Below are 17,098 nucleotides of genomic sequence, written 5' to 3'. Positions count from 1 at the left end.
TTTGAAATTTAACCTTGACCTTGAGAGGTCATAGCCATTCAACCTTTGGTCTCTGGCCATTTCCTTGGGTCATGGAGCCCAGAAGCTCAAACCTGGGATCTCAGCACGGTCCCTGAGATGGCTGGCCATGGACTTGTCCCTGAGAAAGGCAGTTTCATTACTAATAGTGTCCTCCTAAGATGGATCACCCAGGAGGTCTGATCTGAGTCTGAACTGAGGATTTTCTGGCTTTAAATGGCACTCAAATGGCTGTCATTGGTGCCACCTACCTGCTCCTTAGGCTCCAGGCCATAGTCTGAGGTTCTGGGCCCTAAGAGAAAGCGTTCCAGGGAGGTTCTGAGTTGTGGGTAGAGTGCAGCCGCAACTCCCACTCAAGAAACTCTCCACTGTATGCTGCTCACCAGGGCCAGTTGTTGAAAAGGAAGGAAGTGGAACAGAGAGACCCCACAGTTACCAATCCTTTGCCACTCCAGCCATGTTATTGCTTGCATCTCTCAGCCCTAGAAGTTCCACATCCGCCTACTCTCTACGACCTTGAAAGATATCCTCAGTCAGGGATGAGAGTCCATCCATCTGATCTTCCAGTACTGTGAAAACCTGAAGCAGGAGTTTGGAAGTATGAGCCAGTTGGACAATATAGGGAGACAATGTTTAAAAATAAAATTGCGAGGCACACTGTACTTCTCCCTTGAGCAAGAATGAAGCCCCAGGACACACAGTTAAGAACGCAGGAAATACTGTCTAGCAACAATTTAGAAATCAGATCTAGACTTTTGACATTTTGAAAAAATCTGTTTGACTATATTATCTGTTTTTGTTTTGGTTAAGCCATTCAGTTGGTCCAGGCCTGTGTGATCTGCCATGGAGTGGAATTTGTAGTACAGAACCTGACATGATAACTATTGTGATCTGGGAGAAAGAAGTGTGGAAATAATGTACAACACAGAATTTTACCTCAGGTAGAAGCTGTCTCCAAACACGAACTTCAGGTTGATGAAGAAATTCTGTTATTTTTTTTTCCTCCTTAAATGAAAATAAAAAAAGATATTTCAAGAATATTCACTGTTGGATGAGAAAAGAGTAAAACAACAAAATTAAAATAGTACAGGGCTGGTGAGATGGCTCAGTGGTCTAAAGCACCTACTTGAAACAAGCAAGCACAGGGACCACGGTTCAATCCCCCAGCACCACAGGCCAGCCAGCCCTGCCCCCAGGTGGGCTGAGCTGGCCACACACACACACACACACACACACACACACTGAATAAATAAATAAATAAATGTTAAAAAAATAAAATAATACAAAAACTGAAAAATTAGATTTCAACTGTGTTTTCTACACTGAATAACAATGAACTAAGAAAACAGAAATTTGTCAAATGCAGAAGGACTAATAGATGTTGGAGCCAGAACACAGGGCTGGGTGTCATATTTTTTTTTTGTTTGTTTCTAGTAAAAAGGTATTGAGATTTCATTTTGCTCCTGGAAGAATGGCCACTGTCAAGAAATCAAGCAATCACAAATATTTCCAAGGCTGCAGTGGAAAGGGAGAATGTCTATATTGTTGGTAGGAATGTAAAGTCTATGGAAATCCACGTGGAAAGTCTTAAAAAATTAAAAATAAAAATTCCATCCAACATAGATATTCTCCTCCTAGGTACCACCTTTGAACTATCTGATGACATCATATTCCAGAAACATACCTATGTTTCTAGTGGCACAATATCTAAATATGGAAGCAGACTACATGGTCAAGAGGAAATGAATGGAGAAGGAAAACAGGATATTTATATACATTGGAGCCCTACTTTTCAATAAATTATGATGGACTGGGGACATCTGGAGAAGCATGGTTACACTTGCAGACAATAAAGTTGAGTCCAATAATTCAGATCCAAAAGCTTAACTATTACATTGTTTTACCTACATAAGCAGCATAATGAAAGAAAACTGGAAATCAAGACACATATATATATTTTTAATTTTATTTATTTGTTTGTGTGTGTGTGGCCAGCTCAGCCCACCAGGGGGTGGGGCTGGCAGGCATGTGGTGCTGGGGGATCGAACCATGGTCCCTGTGCTTTGCTAAGCTTGTTCTAAGAAGGCACTTTAGACCACTGAGCCATCTCACCAGCCCTCAAGACACATATTTTTAAGACATAGAGGTTGTTGGTACATTTCAGTGATCACATTGATCGTAGGGATTTGGACTTTTACATGATATATCTTGATTCTTCTTATTCCTATCTCCCTTTCTCCCTTCAATCCCTCTTACTCTCCTTATTTACAAAAAATTTGGTTCCATTTTAAACTTATTTTCTCATTTTTTCTTTTCCTTTCCTTCCTTTCTTTTTCCCTCCACTTTACCTGGTTCCCCTTCCCAATTCAATATTTTCTTACTATGTCACAGTGTCTATTATACAGCTTGGTTCTTATTTACACTTCTGCTTTCTCACATTAGACAAACAATATTATATTTATACGTGTGTATCTGATTTATTTCACTTAAGAGTATGTTGTCAACGTGCATCGATTTACCTAGAAATGTCTTAAATTTATCCTTATTGTTTAGTAGTATTCTGTTTGTCATCCATTCATCAGTTGATAGGTAGCTACTACAAGCTGTTATAAGCATGGTCGGGCATGTACAAGAGTGTTGCTATGTTTTTATTTCTTTCAGGATGATACCAAGAAGGGAAATACTTGGCTCAAACGGAGGCTACCGCTTCAGAGTTTGGAGCATCTCCATACTGATTTCCACAATGGTTGCATCAATCTACATTCTCACCAATAGTAGAGAAGGGTTGTTCCCCCCCACCAGCATTTATTATTGATTGATTTTTTGATAATAGCCATTCTTGAATGACATGGGTCCACAGCATTGTTTTAATTCATGTTTCTCAAATTACAAGGGATGTTGAACATTTTTTCATATATTTACTTGTGATTTCTACTTCATCTTAGAAGTATATATTCATTTAAGATGCTCATTTTTGGATTGAGTCTTTAAACTTGGAGGTGTGAGTTTTTGAGTTCTTTATAAATCTTAGAATTAGTCCTTTATGTAAAAACAGGTCTCATTTTTCCCACTGTGTGAGTTATCTCTTCACTCTGTTAGTGATTTCTTTTTCTGTTATAAACCTTTTTAATGAAGGATGAGATAGCAGTTGTTGTCTACTTGTGATTGAGGTTTTCTTCATGATGTTTTTGCCTACACCCATGTCTTTAAGATTTCTACAATTTTCTCTTCCTATAGATTTAGTGTTTCTGTTTTAATACTTATATGTTGATCCATTTTTATTTTACTTTAGTGCATGGTAAAAGATGTGGGTCTAAGATTTAGTCTTCAATGTGTGGAAAGCCAGTTTTTTCAAGCACAATTTATTTGAAGAAAACACTATCTTTCTTCCAGTTAATATATTTGACTCCTTTGTCAAAAGCAAGGTGGTGGAGTGTGTTTGGATGCATTTGGTATTGTTTCTGCATCTTCTAGTGGATTTCATTGATCCATAGGCATGATATTTTGGTCAGTACCATGATATTTGATCACAATAGCTATGTATTATGATTACAAATCAGAGAGTATTTCCTCTCTTTTCTGCTTGAAATTATTTTTGCTTTTCTAGGTTTCTTCCAATTCCAAGTAAGTTTTAAAATTGTTTTCTCTAATTGTGTGGGACATGCTACTTGTATTTTTGATTTGAATTGCATAAAATCTGTATAATAGTTTTGGGAGTATGGCTATTTTCACTATGTTGGTTCTTCCTACTTAAGAGCAAATGATATTTTCTATCCTCTATCATCTCATTTTCAGAAAAGTGCAGCTTTCATGCAAAGGTCTCTTACTTCCTTCGTTAGACTGATTCCCACATATTTCACCCTTTTTCGATGCTATGTGAAAGACATAGATTCCCTAACTTCTCTCTCAGTGAGTTTATTATTTGTGTGCAGGAATACCATTGATTTTTGAGTGTTGACTTTGTTTCAGGTATACAATTCAATTTGGTTACAAATCTAGAAGTATTTTCTTGGGGTTTTTGGGATCCTTTATATAGAATAGATCTTCTACAAATAATAATAATTTAAATTTTTTCTTCCCTATTTGTATTTATTTCATTCTCTTATTTAATTTCTTTGGATAATGTTTCCAAACATATATTGGAGTGGTAATAGTAGATAGTATATATCTTTGTTTTTTTTCTGATTTTAGAGTGAAAGCTTTTAGTTTTTGGCCCTTAATATGATGTTGTCTGTTGGTTTTTAATAGGTGACTTTTATCAGATTGAGATAAAGATGAACTATTCATAATTCTATAGAATTTTTATCATGCATGGATACTGGGCTCTGTCAAATACTTTTTCTAGGTTTACAGAGAAGATCATATGATTTTTGTCCTTGGCTCTGTCTATGTGGTATACTACCTTTGTTGATTTACATGTGTTGAATCATCCTTGCATTCCTATGATGAATCCTATGTGGTGTATAATCTTAATAATTTGCCAATTTTCATTTGTTGGTAACATATGGAAGAGTTTTTGCATCTCTTTTCGTTAAGGAGAATGACCTGCAATTCTCTTTTTTGGTTGACTCATTCTTTGGTTTATGAATTAGGGAAATATTTAGTTCCAGGAATCAGTTTTGGGGTATTGTTTCACTTTCACTTTCATTAAAGAGTTTGAGGAATGGTGGCATTAGATCTCCTCTAAAGTCTTATAGAATTCAGCATCAAATCTATTAGGACCAGGGCTTTCTTTTTAGTAAGTTTTTAATTCTATTTTCAGTTTCAATGGCTGATGTTGGGTTGTTTGGGATTTTTTATAAGTTCTTGATGCAGCTTTGGTAATTCATATGCATTCCGATAAATTTCCATTCCATCTGTATAGGCTCTCAATGTGGGTATTGACCATATTCTTTATTTCTTCACAATCCATTGAGATTTCACGCTTTTCATTGCTAATTTGATGTATTTGAATCTTTTCTTTCATTCCGTAATAAGTTTGCCTAAGAGCTTATCAATTTTGCTCAATCTCTTAAAGAGCCAATTCTGTGTGTGTGTGTGTGTGTGTGTGTGTATTTTTAGGGAAGGGTTTTCAGGGTGTTCAGGGTCTCACTACCAGATTGGATTTGAAGTGATCCACCTTTTATAGCCTCCCAGGAGCTGGGATTACAGGCTTACCCAGTCTCAATTGCCACCTCAGTGCACCCCGGGGGTGGGGCTGGGATGGCAAGCCCAGGGTTGGAACTCCCAACCCCTGGGCCTGTTTGAAGGTACTTTAATCAGCTGAGCTTCTTGGCCAGCCCTTGTTTTTTTTTTTTTTTTTTGAAATATAAAATGATGGTAAATCATTTAATGACACAGGGAGTGATATGAAACAAGCTGGTTGTAAGTAGTAGGCAGATGAATTCAATTTTGATAGAAAATAAAAAAGTATAAATATGCATATAAAATCTAGAAGATCACATACCAAATTATTAATACTGTGCTCAATATTATCTTAGTCCACTGATTATTCTTCCTTTGCTTTTGTGTATGTTTTGAAACATAATTTTTCTGAATCAAACAGTACTAAAGAAACAGTTATTTCATTTTTTTTTCTTTTTTTCCCATAATTTTATTGAGAAACAAATAGCAACGAGACAGCTTCAAACCAGGTCGGTAGGACAGCTTCAATAATCAACACACTGCATACATTCTTCCTAGTGGTTAATTGCTGTACAAGATGTGGACTCGACATCCTATTTACAAACACCATTAGAACAAATCCCTCTATTCGTTAAGAGAATGTAACTATATATCCATCCCAACCACTTTGAATACACAGACACAAAATGGACATTCATCTGCATCCCCTTTTTTTGTTAAGTTCCATCATTTAAATATTATAGGTGTGTAAACTCATCAAAATATTCTAAAAGAGTTCAGTAGCCCATAATAGAATTGGGTCTTCCGCTTGACTGGCAATGTCAGAAATGGTTGACCTGAGTCCCCTACAGTTCAACATAACAGCATGGCTTTACTTCTTATACTTCGTTTTTATACTTTTCTGCTGGATGGTTAAGACCAAGGTAAAGCAGGACCTATGCAACAAGAGTTGTAGCTTTTGGGTCTGATAAGGTCAGTGAAATCCCCTCAGGATTTATCCCGAGATCCTGTACCTCAGATTGTAGATCTTTTGTCAGTGTCAGCCATGTGGATGAGTCCCGGCCATTGCTTGGCCAATGTGCTCTCTGAGAAACAGTTATTTTAGGCCAGGAGTTAGGAATCCAAGAAGCCAAACAGGATGTTCAGCAGCCAGGTCTGAAATTCAAGGAAGCACAGCCAGGACAATGGTCACGCAGAGGTGGACACTGCTGTTCTCTTCTTCTTCCACTGTACAGTCATTTATCCAACTCTTTTCTCTACACTTGATGTCCTCTGCATAACTGCATTTAACAAGACTCTCTGAATATTCAATAGCATGACAGCAATTTGAATTGCTACTAACATTAATTGTTTTGTAGTTATATACCACACAAAACTCACTACAAATCAAGTGGTCCTATGCAAAAATATTCCTGTCTTTTCTGATCTGTTCATTTCAATTTTTGGTTAAAAAAAAAGAACCAATTCTTTGATTCTTTGTATTGTTTCTTTAGTCTCTAATGTATTAATTTCTGCTGTGATGTTTATAATTTCCTCCCTTGTATGAGCTTTAAGCTTGCCTTGTTTTCTTCCTATAAGGCTGAGTTTCAGCATTAGGTTACTTGAACTCACTTGGTTTTCCTGATGTGAAAGTTCACCACTGTAAATTTCCCTCTTGAACTGCTTTTATTGTGTACCAGAGGTTTTGTGTGTTTTATTGGCATTATCATTTAATTATAGAAATTATCTAGTTTTTTCTTCAAATTTCAGCTGTGAATCATTGGTTATTCAGGAAGATGTTATTCAATTTCCATGTGTTTCTATAGTTTTTGTGCCATTGATTTATCACTTTCATTGCACTATGATTAATAATAGGCATGGGACAATATCAGTTTCTTGAATTTAATCAAGCATGTTCTATGATGATAGTGTATAATCTATTTTGGAGATTGTCCTATGCACAGCTAAGAATGTGTAATGAGACATTATGGGATAGAACACTCTGTCGACATCAGCTTGGGGACCAGGAATATAGCTCAGCAGCTCAAGTATTCTGATTAGCAAGTGAAAGCTGATGAGTTCAATTCCTAGTACCAAAAAAATATTTTAGACATCTGCTAAATTCATTTGTTTACAAGTTTATTTTTAAGCCTTGATATTTATTTGTTGATTTTTTTATTTAGGTGATCTGTCTATTTGTGACAGTGGAATATGGAGGTCTCCCACTGTAAATTCATTAGTGCTTATTGGATTTTTCTATTTCTATTAATATTTGTTTTGTATAGTTTGGTGCAGCAGTATTTGTTACATGTACATTTATGATCACTGTCTCTCCTCTTGGGTTTTAATTTAAAAAAGAGGTAATAACAATCATTATCTCTTTTGATCAGTCTTTGTTTTGTCTTCACTTTGTTGGTAAATAGAATAGGGACCCCTGCTTTTTGGAGGTTACTGTCACATAACATAATATTTTTTGTCCTTTGACTTTTAGTCTATGAATTTCTTTTTCAGTAAAATATTTTTTTATGCAGTGCATTGTTAGATCAATTTTTCAGCTGTGTTTCTTTCTATTAAATTGAAATCATTCACATTGATTGTTATAACTAATATGTATTATTTTATGCTTGTAATTTTATTTTCCTGGTGTTGGTTTCCTATCTTTCCCCTCTGTTTAATTGCTTGCCTTGCTTGGTGGGTTTTTTTTTTTCTAGTGGTGTTTTTGGAATTGTAGCTTTGTTTGTTTGTTTTTTTTGGTACTGGGGATTGAATTTAGGACCCTGTGCTTGCCAGGCAGGTGCTTATGCTGCTGAGCTATCTCCCTGGCCTACCTGAAAATATTTTCAGCAGAACTTTTAATCGCCTTGATATCTATTTGACTTTTCCCCATGGAGTTCCTTTTATTTCCTATGTTGTACATTCATAGTTTCCATCATTTTTCTAAACTCCTCTATTTTTATTTGTATCTGCATTAAATTCACCAATAGATCCTTCAATTTTTATTTTCAAGATAATAAAAATATAAAAATGATATACAATTTCAAAACAAAATAATAGGAAATTAACAATGTTGCCATATTATATTTTGTTATCTTCAAAATAGTTGCTCAGATTACCAGATATAGGCATACAAAACTGATCAAATAATATGAACAATAACTGCTCCTCTCAATGAATTAAGAGAAATTAGCACTACAATTATATTAGCTATCCATCTCAATTGTTTGTCTGAGGGATATTATTTCTGATCTAGTTTTATCCATATCTCATACATCATATATATATATATATATATATATATATATATATATATATTTACATATGGTGTTAACATTTCAGAATAGTCTTGTGGGTGGCTGTGATTTGGACTTGTCCTTCCTAAGTGGGTGGAGGTGTGAAGCTGTATTTTACTTCTGTATCTTATTTCTAATTTTTTAGATTTTAACTTAGCTTTCATGTTGGTACTTTTAAATTGCTTATGGTAGACAGCTTTGTCACTAATGTTGAGGCATAACTAGGAAGTGTCTAGTCCTCAGAGATGTCGTCCAGGTGTATCTGGCTCTTGATTCTTGTGCTGTCTCAAGATCACAGCTTCCTAATTTATTACTAATGGGAAGGTGGTAAATATTTTGCTTAGCACTCAGTTCTTTGGTGTTGGACTGTGCAGGTGATTATGACCCCAGACAATCACAGTGTTGTCATATAAATGAGAACAGCTGATTGCAACAAACATGACAGTCTGGCTAATCTAGTACAATCAGCAGTACCAATAGAATGAAGCATAGCCTAGAAACTGACAAGCTGTGGTAAGTGCTAATCTGATACCTTTAACCATAGGAGCAAATTATACTCACATAGTTAAATCCAACATAAATCAGGAATTTGCATGCTGTGAGCTTGTCCTTAGCAGATCCTGTGAGTGGAGGTTTAATACTGATACAGAAAAACAAAGGTACAATTAAAGAGAAATATAATAGGTTCAAGGCTGAAAGACAGAGGATGACCACTCAACCTTTGAGAAACTGGAGAGGAGGATGGAAGGGAAATAATTAAGGAGAAAGAAAAGAATATTCAAGTGGGCCAGAAAAAGAGACACATTTTTCCTTCACATGAGAATAGCAAAAAGCAAGAAAGACAGGTGAAGAGAGAGGAACAAGACAATAAAAATAGAAACCTAAGCAAACAAACAAATGGCACAGAAGACGGGCTGAGTCTGGACAGTTACGAGGACCTGGTTAGCTCTGAACTGCCCTATCCCCTCCACTGCAGCAGCATTGCTGAGCTACAGTCTGCTCCCCGAACACTACAGGAGCCTTGGGGAGCCCTGCCCTCCATCTACAATCATGAGAGCCTTGTAGAGCTTTTGGTCCTCACCATCATTAGTAGAGCATTGCTGAGCTGTGGATTGCACCCCAATTACCACCACATAAGCCACACTAAACTCCACATGGAGGGACCTTTGGTGAGGATACCCTGCCCCATCACTGTCACTGGAGCCTTGCTGACATGAACCCTGCAGTGCTACCATAGTTGCTGAGCTCAAGAGGACATTTCAAGGCTCAAAAATGACAAAGCAAAGAACCGAAGCGCAATTTCAAACATCTAGCCCACCCAGAACAAGTCCAAAAGACTAGGACATAGAAGAACTTTAAAGTCACAAACCTGAAATTTCAGAAATGATACTAAGTATAAAGTAAAGAAACAACTCCATTATATTGCAGGGAAAAAAAGCCTTAGACAAAGTCAAACACTAATGCATGATAAAAACCCTATAGAAAATCAGAATTGACGGTCTATATCTCAGCCTGATAAGAGCCAGCTATGACAGCCAACATCATACTAAACGGAGAAAAAAAGGAAGCCTTCACCTGAGCCTCAGGAACAGGGCAAGGATGTGCACCATCACCACTCCTATGCAATATAATTCTGGAATCATTAGCCGAAGAATTACACAAGGAAGAAAAATACAAGGATTTATGAATGGAAAGGAAGAAGTCAGGTGATCAGTATTTGCACATGACAGAATACTACTTCAATGTGGTTCTGGAAACATTAGCCAGAACAATTAGAAAAGAGACAGAAATAAAAGGAACAATTATTGGAAGGGAAGCAGTAAAATTATCATTATTTTTAGATAACATGATGCTCTACACTGATGACCACAAAAACTCCTCCAAGTGACTTCTACATTTAATAACCAAATTCAGTATCATTGCAGGATACAAAGTGAATGCTCAAAAATCCATAACATTTCTATGCACAAAGAAGGAATGCACCAAGAGAAAAATGAGGAAAACTATATCTTTTACAATAACAGTCAAAAAAAAAGCACTAGGAATCAATCTAACAAAGGAAGTAAAAAATTTCATACAGTGAAATTTACAGTATCTTGAGAAATGAGAGTGAAGAGGATTTCAGAAAATGGAAAGATATTCCTTCCTCTTAGGAAAATCAATATTGTGAAAAATGGTTATACTTCCAAAGTTGCTATACAGTTTTTACGCAATCTCAATTAAAACACCATTAGCATACCTGAGAGATCTAGAGAGAACATCCTTAAAATTTATTCTGAATCAGAAGAGGCATAGAATATCAAAAACAATCCTGGGCAACAAAAGAAAGGGAGGAGGTACTATGATCTTTGACTTGGAAGTTATACCACAAAACTACTGTGATAAAATTAGCATGTTACTTGCAGGAAAAAAGTAGACCCGAGGATCAATGGAGCAGATTATGAAATGCAGACGCACAACTACAAATACAGTCAGCATCCTTATCATTGACAAATGGCCCAAATATGTTCACTAGAAGCAAGATAGCCTCTTTAGTAAATAGTACTAGAGGGCTGGCATGATAGCTCAGTGCACTAAGTGCCTGCTTAGGCAAGTGCAGGGATCACGTTTCCATCCCTGGCACACGTCATGCCTACTCTGCCCCTGGGCTCACTGAGCCAGCCACTGAGACAGGGTGCAGTGGTGCATGCCTGTTATCCTAGTGGTAGGGAAGCTGAAAATAAGAGGGTCTCTATGAATCTGAACTGTATAGTGAGACCCTGTACAAATACATAAATTTAAAAAAAGAAAAAAACATAAATAGCACTGGAAAAACTGCCTTTCCAAGTGCTGAAAACTAAAATCAAACCCATGTGTATCACCATGCACTAAATTAAAGTCAAAACAGATCAAAAGTTTAAATATTAAAACTGAAACACTAAATATACTGTAAGAGATAATAGGTAGAAATCTTGAAGATATAGGTAAAGGTAGAGAATTCATGAACAAAAACCAAACTACAGGGTAAATTCTTCAAAGAATCAACTACTGGAATCTCATCTTTCCCAAAGTTTCTGCATGTCAAAAAAATTACCAACAGAATAAAGAGAAATCCCATTAATTGGGAAAAAAATTTAGTCCAGTGTCACACAGACAAAGGATGTCTTTCTAGAACATATAGAGAATTAAAAGACATGAAGCCCCCCAAAACTGAAAGACCCAATCGACAAATGGGCATCTAAAATGAATATATATTTCTTAGATGAAGAAATACAGATGGCACATAAATATATGAAAAAATGTTCAACAGCATCAGTTATTTGAGAAATGCAAATTAAAGCAACACTGAGATTCCACCTCACCTCAGAAAGAATGGTTATCATCACAAAGTAAAAAATGGCTATCCTCAAGAAGTCAACTAATAACAAATGTTGGTGGGACTGTGGGGAAAAAGGAACAATTTTCCACTCTTGGTGGCAGTGAGGACTAGTATAACCAGTATGGAAAGCAGTTTAGAGACTCTTCAAAAAGCGAGGTTTGGAGGTTCTATTTAACCCAGCTCTTCCCCTGATGGATTTTTTCCCCCAAAAGAACTAAAAATATCATATTGCAGCAATATATGTGCACCAATATTTACAGCAGCACAATTTGTCACAGGTAGATCTTGAAAACAATCCAGGTGCCCATAATCTGAGGAATGGATTAAAAAGATGTGGTATTTTTACATCATGGAGTATTACTCAACTATAAAAAAATTATAAACATGAGGCTTTTATAGGTAAATGAATGCAATTAGAGGCCATACTCATAAGTTAAATAAACTGGCCAAATGTGTAAACCCCATATTATCTCACTGGTGTAAGAATCGAAAGAGTAAATAAAATCTGACTTGTACAAGAAATACTGTGCAAGGAGAGAAGGGAAAGAATCTGTTCAAAGAGAAGGAACAACTGAGACGAGGAAAAGGACAAAAGAGAGAAAGAAGCAAGAGAAAAGAAAGGGGAAAATATATATGCTTGGATAATTGTACTGCTGATTTCTGCTGGTCTGTTGAAGTGAGCAGTTAACCTTAATTTTTTTCTTCTTCTATTTTTAATTTTTTTTTCTTTTGGTACCTTAGGGAAGAGTCTACAGGGTGTTTAGGGTCTTACTACTAGATCAGACTCATAGTGATCCACCTGTTTACAGGCTCCCAAGAGCTGGGATTGCTGGTGTGTGCCACCATGCCCAGTCTCAATTGCTATCTCAGTGTGCTCTGGGAGCAGGGCTGGTACGGCAGGCCTGGGAAGCAAACCCTTAGCTCCTGTACCTACTTGCAGGCCCTTTAATCCGCTAAGCTATTTGACCAGCCCTAATTTTGTAATTAAAAAAACAACAATTTTGCATGACTATGTCTAGTAATTTAAACAACTAATTTGAAGACAACATTATGCACTATAGCAAGCACTGCTGACTTCCTATTATTTTTGCTCAGTGAAAATGTGTCATTTCTAATGTTTTCGCTTATTATTTTTTATTATTTTAAAAAAAAGAAGACAGAAAAAGGAAAACAAAACAAGTAACAAAAATAACAACAGCAAAACAAAAATAATAACTCTCTTTTTGTGCCTTCTGCTATGTGGTAATGCCTAAGTGAGAGATCAAGTATGTTCTGGGTAACTTCATCAAGTCTTCTGTAGGATTAGTGCTCATTAAAGAGTCAAAATCACCCTCTGGAGTTGAGGTTGGGTCCAGTCTTCCACCAGCAACTTTCTGGACATATCTTAGTGTCACATTCATGTCTCTTTACTCTGTGTCTCTATGTCACTCTTCCAGTTGAGGTAGTCCCTTCAGCCAGAGACAGCCCCAGGCTGCTTCCAGTCCTGTGTCTAGTTAGCCCCTCTTGACCTTTGTACAGCCTCCTCTGTTCCACTTTGCTATGTCTCTTTCCTCTTCCGGGAGTCAGGCAGGGGGAATGCTTACTTCTCACTTCTTTCCCCACTCTGTCCAAGGTTGCTTAAATTCCACAAGGGACACATGTTGTCACAGAAGAGGAGACCAAAGGATTAAGAAATGTAGGAAGGAGGGTAGCATAATGGAATGGAAAAAATAAAGATGTGTTGGTACATGTTACAATTCCCCATGAAGAATCTAATCATTATGTACTCCAAAAAATACTAAAGAATACAAATTGTAAAACATTGTATATTTTTTCATAAACAGAAGGGTTTTTTTTTTTTTTTTGCTCGGAATGCCTTCAAGGCATGACTGGCTGGCTTGTGTTGTGGGGATTGAACCACAGCAACCTGAGCCTGACTGCTTGGTTGAAGCAGCCACTTAAAGAACTGAGCTAAGGGGCAGGCCCCCTTTTTCATAAACAAAATAGTAGAATGAATTAAAAGTAAAGTAAAGGAGAAAAAATGGTGGCTGGAATTTGAATGTTTCTCTCTCTATGGTGAAGCCTCATGCACATCTAAGAACTTGTACCAGAGATCTACCTCAGGACCTTGTGCTCGCTAGGCAGGTGCTTATGCCACTGAGCTATATCCCTGGCTCATGGTTATCTGGCAGATGGGTCTCCAAAGAGTTTGCTTCTCTTCCTACATTTTACTTGGTGTTGTACATTGTTTCTATTTTGTGTGATGTTGTCTGACTGAAGTGGTCTGCTTGATGCTGGAAAGATTTACAAAAAATACAGTTCTAGATTGTTGGTTTTTAAAAGAATGCTTGAAAATTCAGTTTTTTATAGTGAATACCAAATATCAACAGCTCTGGACTGTTGATCTAAAGTCTGTTGATATTTGTGGAGTTGGTATCTATGTCATGTGTACATTGGCCCAGCTCCAGGCAATTGTTGTAGACTTGGGTGACTATGACATTGTGATGACTTGTTTACTGACAGTCATGGGCTGAGAAATTGGACTGTGACTACTATACTTTATCCTTGTGGCTATTGACCATGTGATGAGAATCTTTGGGAAGAGGGCCTCTGACTGCGTCTACCCAGCCTCCCTTTCCCTCTTTCCTTGATATGGGGCTTTGTTGTTTGATTTTGATCTCTGTTTTATTATTTGCTAACTCTATGTGTTTCTTATGCAGACACCCATGAATCATAAGGGAAGACTGTGAGGATAAGAGGGAGGAAGGGAAGGAAAAATGGAGGGAAAGAGGGAGGAAGGGAAGAAGATTCCTTCAGTGCTGAATGTTTAGGTGAATGACAACATCCCTCATCTTTAGGGATTGTGACATAGATCTGTCTCAGACTCTCAGGAGGTGTTAGCTTCACTTGAATAGAGTAGAGGTGATGTTGTAGCTGTGGTTTTCTTTATGCTTGTAGGTGGTGCTATATATGTCTAATAAGTTAAGTTTTGAGTCAAACTGCATTTGCTGTCACACCAATGGTGTACCACTTTCCCTGGAACTGCAAGGGACCAATGACAGGCAGAACAGTGATGTCTATAGAGCCACCAATAGAATATGCCTCTAATATTCTATTCTTGTCATACCACCCATTGGATATCTGACAGCATAAGGCATCCCCAGCATGAAGGGAAGCCAGAGCCTGGCATATGTCCCAGCTGGTGACAAGAAAGTAGCGGAGAGGTGGACCTGTAGCCAGCTACAGGTACAGAAGAGGTTTTTCCTTGAGATGTTACCCTCATCTTCTCCCTTAGCCAGGTGGAGTGGCAGGGGGGACCACTGAATTAGTGCACAAAAAATTTTGGAGAAAGTCCTCTCATCTAGGTGGGATGACCATCGTTGACTACAAATAAGGACCGCTGCAGGAATGTACAGAAAGTATCTCCATTTGCTAGCTAAGACAGGGTACTTATGTCCTCCTTAGAGATCCCCATAAACCAGACCCTTAAGTACAGTGGTCTCAGCACAGTGACACTGATTCAAACTTCACTTCATAGAAATGGAAGAGATTACATGAGTGCTTTTTTAAGTTGGTGGTTGATGGCAACTTGTTATAGTGGTATTAGGAAACTCAGGTGTATTGACACCAAAGAAAGAAAATAAAGTCCCCTTTTTCCCTGGCAATTTGATCCTCAAGGGTCCAGCAGAATCAAGAAATGGTGGGAAGTTGCCTTTTTTTGGACCAAGGTAAGAAATTGGATTAGCTGTCCAAAGTGAACCACAAGGCTCAGGTATGCAGAGTGAAGCTTCTGTCCCCTGAGCCAGCTGGCGGGACTTTGGCCAGCAGCCTCCCTGTTCTCATGTTTTTCTGGAAGCTCTCTGGGTCAAGCACAGTGGCCAGTCCTCATTAGAATCCATATGGCATCAAGCTGGTCTCATCCAGAAATCTGCATAGAATTCTATCTACTATCAAGTGACTGTGGGTCTCAGGCCTGTCCTGCTGCTTGGTGGGCTAAGGAGGGCCACTCATTGTTCAGAAATCTTTCACAGCCAGAGTAAAACTGGTAGCATATTTTCTGGAATGGAGGGAAGCCTGGTCTCTCTTAGAGCTGGTTATTTCACTCTTCTGGCCTGACAAGAGGAGAAAATCCAAGAGGGGTTCTTTTGTGTCCTGCACACTTGGGAGAAGCTGCCATAGGCAGAGGAGGGACAGGGCTTTATCAGGTTGAACATGAACTCGGCCATCTGAGTCTTCTCTCAGCAGGGTGGATTACTTTCCTCCCCACTCCAGGTTTCTGAATGCATCCTCACGTGATCTGGACATCAGTACTGTGTGGGGAGCATGTGAATATTGTCAGAATGCACACTGCCTATACTAAGTAGTGGCAGGTAGGTAGGCACCAGGCCCATAGGGGCCACTGGAGGAAGAGAACTCACTTCTAGTCACAGTTGCCTGCAATAGACCTTTGACACAGCCCCACCTACTATGCATCGTACTGTCTTGCTCACCATTACCCTTGATCCAAAGGGTCTAGGTGAGCTAGTGGTAGCTTCCCCTTTCCACCAAACCAGGTCCTGCTGCTCCAGTGGGGCTGCTATTATGGGACCCATTGCTGGTGGCCAGGAGCTGGCGAGAAGTGTGATTCCATCTGTGCTTTTGTTGAAAAGACCACCCTACATTGGTTATACTGCAGGTGGGCCCAGGGCAGGGACCAGGAGTGCCTATCACAACAGGAGTGAGCAGGGCATTCTTGTGCCTAGAAGTCTCCACACTAGTGGTGATGATGGTGGCAGAAGAGCATGGAGAATTCTTTGTCTTGTGCTTTCTCTTTGCACCTGGACATCAGACTGATTTCTGGGAACAACAAGTGCCGGACTGAGTCCTCTCTTACCCTTCCCGTCCCTACAGTCTACACAGCCACAAACCTGATGGCATGTGATCATATGGAAGAGATTTGGGTGGGGGTTCCATAAGCCAAGTGGACTTTGGGGCAGTGGGGACCAGCACTGCACTGTAAAAAGACTCTTCTAGCAATTTCAATGGTTTGCTGCCCAGTTTAGGGCAGCTAGATGACACTTTGTGTAGAAGAGAGGAGAACAGGTCATGGCATGCAGAAGGCATATGAGAGGGAGTGGCAGGTACAGGTAACTGTGGTTCTGGATAAGGGGGACATTGAGAACAAATGCAGCCCTGAGACCCCTATGCCATAGTGCTCTGGCTTCCTATCAACCATCTGCTCTACCATACTCACCACCCATTTAGTCATCAATGTACTTCTCTGTGGAAAATAAAGAACATCAGGACCCAGTCCTAGCCCAGGTCCAGTGAGTGTGCGGAGAGTTTCCTGCTACCCTGCGCAGGCGGGACC

This window comes from Octodon degus, unplaced genomic scaffold (assembly GCF_000260255.1).
Source record: "Octodon degus isolate 3935 unplaced genomic scaffold, OctDeg1.0 scaffold00138, whole genome shotgun sequence".
Lineage (NCBI taxonomy): Eukaryota > Metazoa > Chordata > Mammalia > Rodentia > Octodontidae > Octodon > Octodon degus.
Note: the sequence above shows the minus strand (reverse complement) of the source record.